This window comes from Antedon mediterranea, chromosome 11 (genome assembly GCF_964355755.1).
Source record: "Antedon mediterranea chromosome 11, ecAntMedi1.1, whole genome shotgun sequence".
Taxonomy (NCBI): Eukaryota; Metazoa; Echinodermata; class Crinoidea; order Comatulida; family Antedonidae; genus Antedon; species Antedon mediterranea.
The window spans coordinates 17,113,695-17,128,344 of NC_092680.1; the positions used below are offsets into that span (position 1 = coordinate 17,113,695).

Here is a 14,650-nt window from a genome sequence, read left to right on the forward strand (position 1 = left end):
TAAGGATAAGGAATAGGACAGTTGTTTTGGTATTCAACATAGCAATGTGGTTTTAAAACTTGGTCCTCATACGCAACACACGGACGTAAGTGAGTGAACCGCACGAAAAGTCGACGCCGCGATGAATCACCCGAACTGTGATTTGTGACGACGTGAATTGCGCTGCGTTCAAGTGGGAACCAAGATTAATTTAGCATGTATACACCAATCACTTAATTGATTGATCAATCAAAATAAAACGATTGGTCGATTAATCGATCAATCAAGCAGTCAATCAATCAATCAACATACTGACCAAATCGACCTATTCGTGTCTTATGGGTTTCTATACTATTACCACGTTAGCACAAAGGTACGTGGGGACCGTGGTTTGGAATTATAATTATATTATAAGGAATGAAATTTTTGAATATTCATAATCTATCTATACTACAAGTAAAAATGTTTACTTATATTTCTCGCGGGACCAGTTTAAAAGAATTTTAGTGTGTTGGCATACTACATTGATTGATGTGTTAATTGATGCGAAAGTGGTAGTGAAACATGTTGAATGTAACTCTATCACCTTTTTAAATTCTGCTTTATTCAAGCAGAAATCTATCCATATGCCGCCGCACATCATAAAGTAGTATAATAACAATGCAAAACAAAAACTGCATATTATGGCCTACTCTGAAGGAAATAAAGGTATATAGATTTTAGTTCTCTTGGTTTACCCAGGGAGTTGTTATAATAATAATAATAATAACAACACTACTAATAATAATAATAATAATAATAATAATAATATTTATTGGTTACTCTCCTTTAAAACGGAGGAACACTCTTGTAACAAGAGGTTCGACCCATACAAAATGTTTACAAAATTAAGTCATACAGTTATTACAATATCCTATAGGCCTATATATACAAAAGCTACAAAAAGTTAATAATGGTTCACAATTACATAATTTCAAGCAGCACAAATTCTACTGACTTATTAACAGTAATTCGATAATTAACAACTCCCTGGTTTACCGTACTAAGGAAGCGTTGGACCTTATTTGTTGTAGATACTTTACAGATCTTTTCGAGGAGTGACATTCTTTAGTTCAAATAAGAATATTTCACTGTTGCTAGTACCACGTCCTGTCCTATCCATTTTTTTTGGAAAGGAATTACTTTTGTTGACTATTAGGTATTTCATCATATTTAGGTCTATGCTTGTGTCTAAACGGCGAGTGGACTTATAGGCCTATGAAAAAATGGAAAATCAGTAATGTCTCTTTATTCTTGACGAAGAATGCAGTCCATTAATAGTAATACTTTCTACGACAAATCTGGTAGAAATTGATATCCTGTGTCATTGATTTTCTCACTAATAAGTAAAGTGGTCCATTCCGGAAACCCCTTCATCAACTAGATCAACCATTACACACGTCCTAATAGAGCGAAACACGTCCTCACGTCTCATTTAGCTATTTTTGTTCAATTATTTCCGATATAACCCCAGGGTTGAAGACATGTCCTAATTGATGGGGAACACATCATGCGTTGGTGATCTGTTTGGAGCTGAAGTTGACGTGCTATTTAATCACACTAATAATATATGATCAGACTAAAATAGAAGTGGAGAACATGAGGCCTCACTTCAGCTTCAATTGTTTCTGTATTTAGCCTAGCCCTATTCTTTATAAATCATGGAATGTTATAAGTTCTCGATTGAATCTCAACTTAAATGCCTATCTACAAATTCACTGTTAATTAATTTAATCCATAATGGAAATATCGGATTAAGCAAATTCGGTTGTAATTCGAACTTTGAGCTTTTAAATGTCGCGTCAGCCATGGTGACACGCGATAGCACATGCAGGTTGAATCATACAGTACGGACCGTAGTCCTCCTTTAAACTAAATGAAACGGCTTTTAGGCCTACAAGGACCAGGCCTACATGAACAAACGTTAAAGTGCTGGGCCTACACACTTTTTCATTGGTGTTTTTCACTTAATAAATAATAGAAACATAAATTTGTTTTTATAAAAAAAAAAAATAATTACTGGTTTAATATAAAAACAAATCAATACGCTTTTTTCCCCAATAAAACCAATAATAAAAATCCCCGCGACATATCTGTGGCTAATTTATCACATAATTGTGTTATCATCATCCGGTTAGATAGGTTATCAGAAATAATAGTTGTATTAATTGATTATTAACAATCATCTACATCCTCAATCTTTATACTATCGATTGACGAGAAGGAAATCATTTTATTGATGTATAAATCATTTGTTTATAAAGATAATTTCAACTTCTACAGAAATATTACAACCTTTCGATACACATCTAAAATGATAAATGTCATTTTTATCGGATGAAGTGTTTGCATTGAAGAAACTTTGCAACCTTTATGAACTATATTAATAATTTGGTGTTTGTTTTCCGTCAAAGTTATCAAAATTGCTTTATAAAGTTATGTCTATCAAATAACGTGTTATCTAGACAAACATTGAGCCATTAATAGAAAGACATGCAGGTAAAGGTTCAGAGCCCTTCAGTGATGATTGTCTATTTTAAGGTATAGGCTTATGAACAAAAATATTCAGTAATTAGGCCCACAGTAACAAATCTAGTATTGTCCACTGAAAAAATTTGGTAGAATATGCCATTTTAATGTCGGATAATATTTATCCACTTTGACAAAAAAATGGATCGAACAAAAATTACCTTCAAATTGACTGCCAGCCAATGTATTTTTGGTTGAATTTAACCATTTATTTTGTCATTTTTTATATTTTAAATAAATAAAACGTTCAACAAAACAAAAGACCGATATAAATGCGCGCCTGTTTATGTTGTGTGATTTATTTTAAGTACCGTTTTATCATCATCATATCACGTATTATATACCTTGTAGACAAGAAATGCATGATTTTTATATTTATAGGTAAACACATATACGTGTTTACCTATAAGTCTATCCTGTTAACAATCATTCACCAACGAACAAGAAATGTGTGATTATGTTACAATATTGCTCCTACGGTTCCATGGATGGATTTTGATTTTATTACGGCGTTAAACATAAATAATATTATCAAACGACCCTATGTTTTAAATTTAAATTCTATACCTCATAAAACTAAAAAACGTGATACTTTTCAACAGAAAGTTAAAACAAAAGTTCACGATTTTAGGCCATGAGGAAAGCTCATGACCAATTGCAGACACACGGGTTATTTTAGGCCTGAAGTAACGTGTAAAGGGCATGCTACCGTTGGCCTACTATATTATTAATGTAACGTTTGTATGCGAGTGTCTCATGAGTTAATTTAACAGGTAATTGAAATGTTACAAGGGTGCCATTGATTTTTACCAAATCTGATTTTCTCTTTCTGTTTTTTTTTCATTTTTAAACTGACACATTTCACAGAAAATAACGAATTATATTTATTATAAAAATTAGATACCCCCACAAGATCTCAAACTAAAACATTTACAAAAATGCAACGCGAAACCGATATCAATAGAAGTGTTACAAGCTAGATGAGGAATATTTGGACAAGCAAACACCTATAAATACAGCAGATGACTTATAGGCTACTTCAGTAACACTAACATGACCAAATTTAGAGGGGGAACCAATTGTGCACTTTACCAATAACATCAGATTAAAATACCACACTACCAACAAAATTCAAAACTGTAACGGACCTACAGAAAATTAAAAATCTAGCATTAGACAGAACACTTTGGTGGAGAAACTTTACGGAAAAAAATCAGCAGAGCGTTTGAGGCGGAAAAGTCAGAATTCGGCGGAAATGCGTTATGCAAGTAGCAAGTAAATAATCTTCATATCGTAAATGTATTATTCGCGCGTGATGCCTAAATCATTAACGCGCATACGGTAATCCTATAGTAGCTGGTCCTATACTTTTCAGCCCTGTCGGCCCGTTCTTTGAGGGCAAGTGTTTTAATTCATCATCATAGGTATACAAAGAGGGCGTCACATCGATGTTTGCAAAAATACATAATCTCTAGGCCATTTTGTCAGTTCAATACAAGTACAACTGCTTTTTGTGAACCCATGGAACAGGCTTATTATTAATATAAAAGAAATAAAAAATAGTATTCAATTTAAGAATTAAAAGAAATATATTTTATTTAAAAAAATGAAACATTTCATTTTATTATATTATGACTGATGCTTCATGTCTCACTTGTATACTTTTTATTTTTGTAACCATTTTAAAGGGCCAACTGAGAAAAGCTTACTTCTAGGTTGGTTCTCATTATGCTCTGTATTTTTATAGCATTTTGTGAAATAAATGTTTGTTAAATTTTGAATATGAAATATACCAGTTAGGCCTACTTGCATTTTTAATTTGTAACCCATAAAATAGACAGATTCGTGTTTCAGACTAAAAAAGAACAGACATTATATTATTCAGTATTTCTAAAATTTGGTATCTTATTTTAAAACTCTTATTTTTCCTTTATAAGAACCATTCATTTACAAGCGAACAAAACGCGAACGAAAAATTTGTTTCACAACACTAGAAGAATCCATTTCTCTTCTAAACTCAAAACATTCATAATTGGTTCGTCATGGAAATGGAGTTTATCACGTGATATGGATGGCTCCATGAAGTAATGGATGAGGAGTTATGGGAATACAACCTGACGTGTAGACAGTGATTTGCAAGTATTCCACAAGCACGCTTTACCAGGTCAAAACATGCATTTCTCGTCCCTCGCAATAAACTTTGAAAATCAACAATGAATCATATAGCAATACTATCAATAACATTATGGCTTGATAAGAAACGTCAAGTTATATAAAGAAAACCTAAGCTACAAACTTTCACTGATGAAATCAAATACAATAAAGTTGTACTGAAACTCCAACTAGGCGTGGTAGGCTGGTAGAGAAAATCGAAACCGATACCACATGACGCATGAGTGTTAAAAGCAGGATTTTCTTACAATTTTCGGTCACTTGTTAACAAGGCCATATACATGGCTGCAGTCTCGCGCTCAAGTTAGTGTTTACCGACCGACCTACAATCCTTCTGATGCAGGTAGTAAAAAGTTACTCTCAGTATTGTATTGTATACGTAAACAAAAAGTGCGGAATTTGTTCATTCAAACATTATTAACATTGAAATGATAGAAGAAACATTTGGAATTTAAAGTCGTAAAAAATAAAAATATGCCATACTTTAGGCACCTGATTTCCACGTGTATTAATGTTTATTTTTACGACTCCCATCGACAATGATCCTTGATGAGCATGCACCTGTGTACACAAAATTATTCAGTTTTATCTGTCGATTATTTTTGAAGTCAAAGCAAAACAACTGAAAAAGGACGGTACCTAAAAATGTTAGTACGGTACCTGGAAAGGTTTAAGTACGGTGTCTGGAAAGCCTAGGTTAGTAGGTACCTGGAGAGGTTAGTACGGTACCTGGAAAGGTTAGTACGGTGCCTGGAAAGCCTATGTTATTACGGCACCTGGAAAGGTTAGTACGGTACCTGGAAAAATTAAAACGGTACCTGGAAAGATTATTACGGTACCTGGAAAGGCTAGTGCGGTACCTGGAAAGGTTACTTTGTACCTGGACAACACAATTCTATTATTTCAGTATAGAGTGAGAGATCCTGGCTACATTGATATTTATATTAAAATTGCATTAAGCTACCACCGTGATAAGAAAATGCGATTATTTTACCAAAACTTAACTATACCAAAAGATCCATTGTCCAAAAAAACCATGAAAGATAAATAAACTTACTTTGAGTAAGTCACGTTATTTTTTAGTAAAATGTTACCAGAAACTATGACAATTTGTTTCTTTTTTTCCCGATCCAATTTTTGGTCAAAGTGAATAAATTCGACAAACACTATTTTTCTCTAAATTTGAGGAAATAAACTAACGTTTCTAACAGACAACGGCAATGAGAATTTGCTAGATTTATTAATGTCATTTATGGTATATTAAATCAATAACTTTAAAGGACAGTTTTAGCAGCAATTCTTGAAAATAAGTACACAGATAAGTGATGTTACGTTTTTCACTATAGCGATACTTATGAGCACTTAATGAAAAGAAAAAAGAAGCAACGAATGACCTCTTGGTCAAAATGTGATATTTTAGTGATCTAATTAATGTTGTCGTATGGTGCAATTATTAACGCAGGTGTCACCAGTGAATGCCCGAAAGGCTAGAGAAGCGAAACTTTCGAAGAACCAGTCCAGTTTTGTCTGCTGCAGACGGCCAAGTTTTATCGACAACTGGGACTTATGGTGTTTTACGACTCGGCATACGTGTGTCTAGAGTACAACATTAGTTGACACACATTTAGTCCGTGGACATCAGAATAGTACATTAATACCGAATGACTTGGCATAAAACAGTTTACATTGATACAAGTAGACATGACTCTACTATATTGATTTTATATCAGATCTCTCCGGAATATTACTGTAGACTGTTAAAATATGTCATATTTAAAGGACCTATCTAACGGTTGTTAGATGAAAGTAACGAAATTATAATTTCTTACTATAGGCCTAAGAAATTATATATAAATTTGATTTGATGTCAGACGCGTCTTGGATAATTGCTGTTTTTATTAACGGGTTTCAAACGGCGGTACATAATAGGCCTATCCATTTAATCTCGCCTTCGTGTAACCAAAACTCTTTAACAATAAAGGATTTTCGATAATCATCAAAATGGGCATGTGTAATGCGATGACGTTGTTAGAGCATCTATGGTTAGAGATAGCCACCAATCTCATCTCTCATTTGTTTGTGCATATATATTATTATTTTAATATCAACGGAACAAGCAAATGATTTTTTAAACATTTTATGACATAATATTGACATAATGTTTTAAAGATCATTGCATATTCATCTATAAAGACTTTGCATGAGAGTCGTTGCAAATGACCCACGTCTACAAGTTTGAGTGGATGGGCGTGTGTACATGTTATCGTTGTGCAACATAATTGTAACAAAGGCCTAAATAATAATGTTATCAGTATCGTAATTTGTTGAGTATAAGTTGTTATCGTAAATTGTTTAAGATGTATTACTAATGATCTTAATTGACAGTCCGTTTTGTTCTCTGAAAGACCGACTTCGTTTCGAGGTGCTAGCTAAAAGTGCTATTTTGTAACAATGCTTACGTGCTAATAATAGTCGCACATGTTAAATGTTTTTATTCCCTTATACTGTATTACCATTTTACTTCTTATGTAGTTTATTTGTATAGGCCTAGGATGTAAAAATTTCAAAAAGAATATTATATATTTTTGTGAATTTTACCCGATTTTGATTTCTTAAAAATTGTTTATAAACATGAAGATAGGCCTACAGTATATGAATAATAAACAAATCGGTAGTTACAAAGTATATATTGGTAGGCCTACATGAATAAGACAATCTTTAACAAATACAGTAGGGCTTTTTAACGAAAAATTTTTAATAAAAACAATACATAGTATCTTTATTGATTACATTTTTTTCTTTGAATTAAATTAATCAAATCTTTTTTTTTCACTTAGAAATGGGGACGCATAATATAAACAACGAAAAAACATAAACAAATCAATAAAAACAGTTCAAAAAAATATATATATCGTACCATTCAACTAACAATCCATAGGGTATCTGCCAATTTTATTCTTTAATATTTATAATTAAATTATTATATTCGGCGTTTTTATTGGTTGAATTTTTGATTATTTGTAATCGTTTTCAACACGCACACTAAATAGACAAAAAAGCCAGTGTGAAACATTAATTTATTCTTAGACAATACACTTTTTGTAAAAGAAATCATGAGCCGTAAAAACGGTAATAAAAGTGAAGTTGTGACACACACGACCTATTTAATAAGAACTTCCTCCATCATCATATGGTTCTAATGTGAAACAGTCCCCAGAGCCAATATAGTCCGGCTAGGTTGGTTAGTTATCAACATACAATAGATTTAGTGTCATTTATTGATCATGTTATTAAATTAATATTTACAAAGATTATTATAGCGGGTTTCCTCTGGGGCGAATTTGCTCCCAGAGCTGGTTCTGAACCAGACGCAGAGGAATTCATACAACACCGGTCCACTGGTGGTACCTTGCTAAGTGATGTTGAGGAAGTTTGAATTTTGCATTCAAGATAAAGGGCCTATATCACGTATGTGTCATCAAACACGTCACAAATTAATCCTGATTGGTTAAACGTATGCTGCAATAAAATACAATTCAACAATATTCATTGATTCTCAAAATAAACACATTTTTCCTTCAGGCACAGACCGTTTTATTTGTTGGGTTGTTTCAGTACGGTAGGCCTACTATCGCAATTTTGTAGTGTATTGTATGACCTATATATAGACCATATAACACAATAACCCATAACACTACTCATGATACAGGCATCACACGTGATACAATGAGATGCTGTATTACAAAATTGTCCTGTGATACCGAAGGAATATTGTCATATAGAGATGCAGCGCTGAGAATCGGGTAAAATAAGCCAATTTGTAAGACAGTGGTTATTTGAATGGTGTTCGGATTTCCGTTTTTTGACTTAGTGACATTTAGGCCTATGTTTAAGCCTTATTTGTTTACTGAATGAAGATGCTGTGCCTTGATATGTGAACGTTCTAGCATGCAATGGTATTTTGGCATATGTTAATGTATACAGTCTTGCTCTGCCCTGATGAGGTGATACTAATAGCTTGTTATATTTGTAATATGGACTCCCGTCAAAGATGTCAATCATCCTCAAATCTATCAGTCAATCATAACTAGCAACATTAAGTACATGCCTAAATCGTAATTAAAATTATTGGAATCGTTAGGTTATTCATTATATTTGGCCACACATATCATGAATATTTTATTATAACACAATTCAGCGCAGGCAGTATCAGTAATATTTGCCTCATCAGTCTTGTAAATATGTAATTAATATTCATATCATTCGGCAATATCCGGCGGGTGAATAAAATATCATAGATATTTAGATTTAAAAGCAAAATAAATTTTCACTATACGCAAATGTATTTTCCACTTTTGTAGACTGCATTTCAGAACATTGTTTAAAGCTCTGTCTACACTATCAAGTTTGAAAAAAAAAAGTTTGATGTGCCCAAATATGGTAGTGATATGCCCAAATATGGTAGTGATATGACATCATCAAAATAAATTTTCACTATACAGACTTAAGCTAAAAAGTAATTCATTTGTGTTATATGGAAAGGACCAATGAATCAAGAAATACAATTTTTATTCTACAAAACATATGGTTATATACAGAATTTCATCAAAAGTTGTGAAAAAGAGAAATAAAAATAAGCACAGTTTTTAAGCAATAAAGTAATAAGAAGATTCATCCTATTTCTTAATATAAGAAATACACTTGCAAATTAAAAAGATTGGACACAAGGTTCTTCAAACTTTTGAATACATATCATTGCTTATTAACTACTGTATCTCCGTTTTTGTAAGATTTTGTCTCAAAATATGTACCCATAATGATGGTAGTAGACAAGTTTCTTACTTTCACTCAGTAGCTATTTGGGTAAACTTCAAAATACTTCCCAAATGACACCTATATCTAAACCGACCCAGTTTATACTACTATTGTTTACATGTTCACTTTCATTTTGCAGCGTACACGCAACAACATTAATGTCAACGTAAAGTGAGCAACAAGTCCAGTATACGCAAACATACGCACTTGGATGACTGGATAATGTCAACTTGAGAAACTGCAACATCGTGCCAATTACGCGTTTGACAGTATAATCAGATATTGATGAGTGAAATGTTATACAATCTATGCAGATGTATTTTTCATTTTTGTAGACTTCATTGCATTTTAGAATATTGTTTGAGTTTAAAGCTCTGTCTGCACTAGAAAGTTTGGAAAAAAAATGTGTGATATGACCAAATATGGTAGTGACATGACATCATCATGTCCATAATGGTCACATCATATTTTGTTGTCACTCAAAGTTGGATAGTGTAGACAGAACTTATCTAGTCCTTTGAAGGATCCTTGTTACGTTGGTGGTGTTAAACAAGCAAAAATTAATATTTCTTGATTAGCAATATTTTAGATATTTCATTGCTGCACAAAAATTATACTATTTTTGTCTATTTGTGAACTATATGTTTCTTCCTTTCTTGATATGTCCTCAGCTAAACTGATAATATATAATACTAGAGTTAGCACCCATCTTCAACCGGGTGGGAGACTTGCTGATTAACACATATTTCAACCGAGAAAACTTGTAAAATTATATGCAAGAATTGCAATTAAAATCTTATTTTTATGTTTTAAGTTGATTGATATGTAAAGGATTGAGAGAAAGTTTAACATACCTGTAACATACGTCTGGTAGGCTAAATTCTTATTATAATAATCAATGTAAGCTTTCACTAAAATCTTCGAAATTTAACAAAAATAAATAAAGAACATTTGATACTATTTATATAAATCAATTATTTTTATCTGACCAGTAAATAAACCAAGAATGTAGACAGCAAAAATTGGAAAACGTTTGATGTATGTTAATATAAAAGCTATAAAAACTGACCACTTACTTTTTCACTGCTATTATCTTCTGAGTGTTGGATGCTGAAGGTACTTGCTATGTAGTCCTGATCTATGTCATGGGCCAGGGTAGGTGTTCCCTTTAATAGGGATGTCCCATGAATGCAGGTTGGCTGTAGCGTTAATGCATACTGTTTTGTTTTCATTTATTTCACAATAAAAGTGTTCCTTAAGCTCTGTCTACACTATCAAACTTTACGTGACAAAAAAATGTTATATGGCCGTTATGGACACGATGACATCATATCACTACCATATTTGGGTACATCACCCTTTTTTGTCAACCTACTATGATAGTGTAGACGGAGCAGAACATACCAATATCTAAAAAATAAAATAAACATATTAAAATCAAATTTAGGCCTAATGAAATCAATACTTTCTTATAAAATATTATTATTACTCATAATTGTATGACACAATATTTGGCAGTCTTACTAGATATTTGATAATCTTGCGTTTGAAAAACATGATGATGCAGCATTTCTTTTGCTTTCAGTTCGTTCATGTATCATTGTTATCATCATCTTCTTCAAAACTGAAAGAACATAATCATGTTAAAGTCATATTAATATATTAATCTATGGAAATAGAGTAGGCTGCAGTATTGAAATATTGCTTACACATGTTTGTGACTATATTATTGAGCTCCTCTGGGAGTCGTCGTTAACTTTATTTTGAAATGTATAGCATTAACACAATGTATTATTTACATATCATATATTTGTCTTCAATTCAAAACATTTATTTATTGCATTTGTATCAAGTATCTTGATTATGTTTTTTTATATTATTATACTTTATGGTATATCAATAATATTAATAATTATTGGAAATAAAGTAAATATGTGTGTGGGCCAATACAAATTTATTAAACAGTAATTGCAAGCAATGTTAAACAATATAAAATGTCACGTACTAGTTTGAATATCTTGATCATGCCGCATTTGTATAGTATTATGAAAACAGCCTATGTAAAGGGGATACTCATTACTTTTTATGTGTTTTTATTTCCTTTCATCTATTATTTAATTATTCCATTTATATTGTTTAATATTTGTGTTTTGATGATGAGTAAATATTTGATTGTTTCAATTCGATGTATTTAAATTATATTTTTTGTCAATCATCAAAGATGATGATATGAGTTTTTTAGAAAATATCTTTTGTGTGACCTTTGACATTCCAAACAGCTGTAACTTTCATCATTTTATTGCAAATAGAAATGTAACACTTGTAAAACTCGCAAATCAATCTACGCCAAGTCATTTATTGTTACAGCGGATTAGGAAAAGACTCAAAATCATGTTAATGGTGAATTATTTCCTATCAGGGAGTACATTTGAGTGACTAGACCGCATCATAACTATCTCTTACCATTGAGTCCCTCCCAATAAATATATTCCATCCATTATTAGCATAAAATAGAATATTTCATCACTTCTGTTATTTCAAGGATCATTAAATGCAATGAGTTTATTACATGGTTTCAATTACAGTTTTTTTTAGTTTACTTTCAATAATGTAACAATAAATTAAATACAGTTGAACGTCCCTCTGCGGACAAATAACATACTAAATCCTGTGTGTTTTAATTTCTGACCATACAATTTGGGGTGTTTTTTTTTCCATGACAAAGTAAAATGCCACAGAATTGTGGAAAGCATTATGTTGCAAGACAAGAAGCATAACTCTAATATAACATATCTTATTTAATTTAACAAGAGGCATAACTGATGATGATAACATACAAAACGACAAAAAAAAATAAAAGACTAGAGACAAAGTCTACAAAAAAATGAATACAGTAACCCGCCCTCCTTTGCGACACCCCTCTATTCAAGGGACATTCCTATTCAGGGGACACTCCTATTCAGGGGACATTTCTATTCAGGGGATACCCCTATTCAGGGGACACTCCTATTCTGGGAAAACTTGAAATGTACTACGGGCCATATGTGTTTAAACTACGACCAGCGGGCACTTATATGGCACCTTATTGGGTCCCAAAAGTGTTAATAGTGATTCGATAATAACATATCTTATTTACTTTACATACGGTAAGTAAGACTGCAGTGAGTAATAGACAATCACCTACATTTATATTTTAAAAAACATTGCAATGGGATATAATCTCACTTAATTTTTCCTACAATGTCATCTATCTTGCTCAAGATACACAAGCTACCGTAGTTACTTGAACCATACTAAACACATTGGATTTAATAAATGAGGTTTTCATCTATTAACATAATTCAACTTGATGAATTTAGCTGTTGGATGAACTTGGCAATGACAGACAAGTCATTACCCTCAATGTTGGATTCTAAGGGTCTGTTTCTGCTGCACAGCGCTGAATTAAACGTTTATATTTAAAATGTAATTGTTATAGCGATTGCATTTCGACCGAATAACTATTTATATCAGTGGGTGGTCGTCAACAAAAAATGATAAAAATACCAAAAACGCAATGCTTTAAGGGGGTCAAACATTGCCACAAAGATGCGGCAGTAATTGACTAAAGAACGGTCAACGATGACCAATCAAATAACCGTTATTTTGTGTTGCAGCTAAAAGTTGCACAGGGATAATCAATTAAATGACATTGTAAAAACCCAATCAATTTGGTGTTTTTAACCATTATTTTCAGGCTACCATTTAACTGCGAAAATTGACAGAAATAGTATCATTTATATTTTATAATATCCATAATCTATTGAACTTTTTTATAAATTGTAGAAATAAATCATCCATTACAAATGTACTTTACGCTGACAGGTTAAAAGAAATTTTAAATTATCCTAATTTATTTGCAATAGGCGATCGGTTTAATTATTAGCTAATTATTGGTTATGATATGAAATTATTACAAGTGCACAATAAATGTCTGTACCATAAATCATTGTTATAGTCATAAATTGAATACGACCTGAACCAAAACATGTATAAATGTAGGTTAGGCACTATGATCACTGTTTAAAGTTAGTTTATAACAAATTTGTATATAGAACTCCTATTAGGGGACACTTTCCAACAAAATGTAAACTAAAGCTACTTCCATATCGCACCTAACCAAATCCCTGTGAAAACAATCGCGAGCATTGAGCGTTCTTTTGAGCACAGATTAGGATATCCAATGTCAAGCGAGGTCATTTATGCTCACTGTCATTAGAAAAAGAAAAAAATCATACGATTTCAGGAAACAAATGGCTTCTTGATCCATCGCTCCAAATTCGGAGTACTGTCTATACATATTCAAATCGTAACAATTCATCATGAACAATCCTATGCTTATCACTCAACCCATTTTCCACTACATTTTTTTAGGGCATCGGACAGAATCTGACCATGATATGAAAGCAGCTTTAATAGCGTGGTCCCTGAATAGGGGTTGGCTGTAGTGTTAAAACATTTCTCCTTGTAAGTTTCACGGGAAATTCCCAGGGTGTCAACATTCATTATTGTCTTATATAGTGCAAAGTTCACAGGTTAATTAGAATAATAAATTGAAGCAAAGTTTTAATCTTCTAGTTTGAGGTGAGGTGCCTGATGTCATACTTTGTTTGTGACAAACTTGATTATTAGTTTAAAATAACAACAATGAAAAAATGTGATATGCAAATTACTTTTTTTTTTCTAACTTTACGGCTAAAATGTTAAAAGCTTAAACTAAGTTGGGCATGTTTTATGTATCTAATTGATTTACAATTATATTGAAAGTCCAAATAATCTGATGGATTTCTACGCTAATTCTTTAATGTAAAAAGATTGTTTGAAAAGGGAAGTTATTAGATTTTAAATTCATATCATTAATAAAATCTAAAAATGAGTTTGATACTTATTCCCTAATTGATTGCAGAGTCAGAGTGAGAATGAAAACAAAATCCAAATTAATTATTGTTCATAGATTTTGAATTCAAACTAAAACCATTATTTTATCCATATCATGTACTGCACATGTACTGTATTAAACTGAAACAAATTTAATTGGTTGATTTTGTATCACATGTCGTGCATTATTTTCTCCCCA

At 32.0% G+C, this 14,650-nt stretch overlaps 1 long non-coding RNA gene across 1 annotated transcript in view; it reads right to left on the reverse strand.

Moving 5' to 3' along the window:
* Nucleotides 1–10,881: 10,881 nt before the first annotated feature.
* LOC140061943 (uncharacterized) overlaps nucleotides 10,882–14,650 on the reverse strand; it is a 35,852-nt gene continuing 32,083 nt past the window's right edge. The window contains exons 2-3 of the long non-coding RNA XR_011847449.1: nucleotides 11,059–11,158; nucleotides 10,882–10,944 (exon numbers count right to left, since the gene is read on the reverse strand). This is a non-coding gene — a long non-coding RNA (uncharacterized lncRNA). The remainder of the gene's footprint in view (nucleotides 10,945–11,058; nucleotides 11,159–14,650) is intronic.